Source organism: Poecilia reticulata, linkage group LG1 (assembly GCF_000633615.1).
Source record: "Poecilia reticulata strain Guanapo linkage group LG1, Guppy_female_1.0+MT, whole genome shotgun sequence".
NCBI lineage: Eukaryota > Metazoa > Chordata > Actinopteri > Cyprinodontiformes > Poeciliidae > Poecilia > Poecilia reticulata.
Genome location: NC_024331.1, coordinates 18316146 through 18318579, shown reverse-complemented (window position 1 = coordinate 18318579; position 2434 = coordinate 18316146).

Below are 2434 nucleotides of genomic sequence, written 5' to 3'. Positions count from 1 at the left end.
AAAAAAAAAAAAAATCAGATGCCAGTGTTTATTTCTGCGAGTTTTCTCTGCAAGTTGTTCAGGCAGTTAGATAACACCAGGTGCAGCAGTTGGACTGGGCCCAGGTTTTGGACTGTCAAAGTGCTGGAAGGTGGATCCAGCACAGAAAACAGGGCAAGGTGGGAGCAATGTGAGTGTGTGGAGGAGTCTGGGAAGGATGAGGGGGATGTGGGGTGGGGGGCACGGTTAAAGAAACACTGGGCCACTCCAGCATCACGATCCCACAGCTGAATTACGAATCTCACTCATCCGTGCTGTAGAACCAAACAGTGCACAGGCGGCTGGGGACCAAAGTGGGCGAGCGCAAAAGTATTTTTGGCACACATGGGAAACCTGCCACACCAACATCATCATCATCAGCAGCAGCAGCAGAAGCATCGGGGCCTGGTACCGGGCTTCCCTAACCCACTCCCACTCTCAGAGGAAGAGCGGGAAGAGAGAGATGTTCCCTGAACAGAACCACGCTTCCGCTGCTTTTATTTTTCCTGTTTGTGCTTTATTCCTTTCGATTGCCCAGTGTTTGAATGATGATGCAGTATAAATAACTGTGCATAGCCCACCATGACAGAGATGGAGAGAGAGAGAGAGAGAGAGAGAGAGAGAGAGAGAGAGAGAGAGAGAGAGAGAGAGAGAGAGAGAGAGAGTAACGAACTTGGCAGCTGAGGCGAGTTCCTTGTATTTATAGAAAGTCGTGTTTCCGGCAGAGGTTTCTGCGGTTTTAGCAACCCCAATCCATTTTTGCGGTGCCTTACAGGCTCCTATTGTGTTCAGGCTGAGATTGAAGATGTTCCCTCGTTTTACGCCTTGGGGGCAAGATTTGACTGCTAGACGTGTCAGAATGTGATTTGGGGGAGGCAGATGGATTTCTCAGACTCTGAACAGACCTGATTTCAGAGGACTGATCCAGAAAAATGTACTTTGTAAGACATTAGTCAAAAGTGCATACTAGCACTGGTGGCTACATGTGAATACATGTGCGCTCATTATTGGGTCCTGGCTGTATTTTCCCAAATTAATTTTATCTACATATTCTAGTAGTAAATGTTTTGCAGATAAAGTCCAGTCATTTTAAGATGATTGTGTGCTTGAAGTGCAGTTTTATTTTTGCTTTTTTATTTGAAACAACAATGTCATCTTTTGCATCTCTGGATTTTTTTTTTTTTTTATGGATTCGATTTTTTCATTATTTACTCTCAAACAGTGTGGGCTGCTAAGCTGGTTGACAGCAAGCCAAGGCATGGGAATATTCAGAACTGACTGCACATTAAAATAATTTTGAAGTAACAACTAAATGCTCATAATTTAGATTAATATGAAGCCCTAGGCGTAAATTCAACCTGTAAGACTCTTACGGCATCACCTATCACCACGCCTTCACCCCAGCCAACCAGGACGCACCACCGCTCCACTTCGATCCAATCACCTGGCAAGAGCTCCTTCAAAAGGCGAAGCAACCTCAGATCCACCCGCTTCAGTTATGCTTCAACCCACCTCCTCCCCCTTTCCACCACCGAACACCTCCAGGCCCCCTCAAGATCCCTCTCTCCAAGCTCTGCTGCGCCTCCAGTCACTGGTTGCCAGGATATAATTTTTTTTCCCTCTGTGGGAAAAAAAAATTGAGAAATGGCTCATTTTTAAAACAAAATCCACCCTTGCTGTTAATACTTTGTGTGCCAGTGGGATAGATTTCCGTGACAATGACTCTCAAACAGAGGTTCAGGTAATTCGGTGGTATTTCGGTTGACTTTTGTAGTATTCGCCAGACAGTTTGGTTACCTGTTTGCAAGTGCTTGTTGCTGGAAAGGTTTAGTCCCAGTTTCATCTCAAAGACTGAACTTATGTCTAGTTAAGATTATTCTGGCCCTTAGCTTCCCATGTAATTCCGTTTGATTCTCTTCTCCCTCAATTGCCAATCAACAAATAGAAGGAGAAGTTGTAAACAAGGAAGTACATTTTTTACACTCTTTTAAAATTTGATTTTAGTTTGATTATAGCAGGAGAGAAAGTGAGCAAACCATTAAATCTGTGTTGGTCACGCTTCCAAATATTGAGCAATTAAAGTGGGAGCAAGAGGAATGTTTAAGAAATGTTATTTTAATCAGATCAAATAATTTAAAACTTCAACAGAGTCCACGCCTCCAGCAAATAATAGTCTCTCAATAGCCAATTTTCAAGATCGTAACGTAGAACAAGGGGCAGCCATGTTTACATTTTGGATGTTAAGTCAGAAAATACTTTTTCTAACATCACTTCTTAATCAACTGGCTGTCATACAAACAACCAGTATGTTATGGTTGTTATGGAGACTTGGTGACCCAAAGATACCATGCCACTCAAATCAAAAGCTGGATTTTTCACTTTTTTTCTTTTTGGTATGAGGTTATGCTATATATAT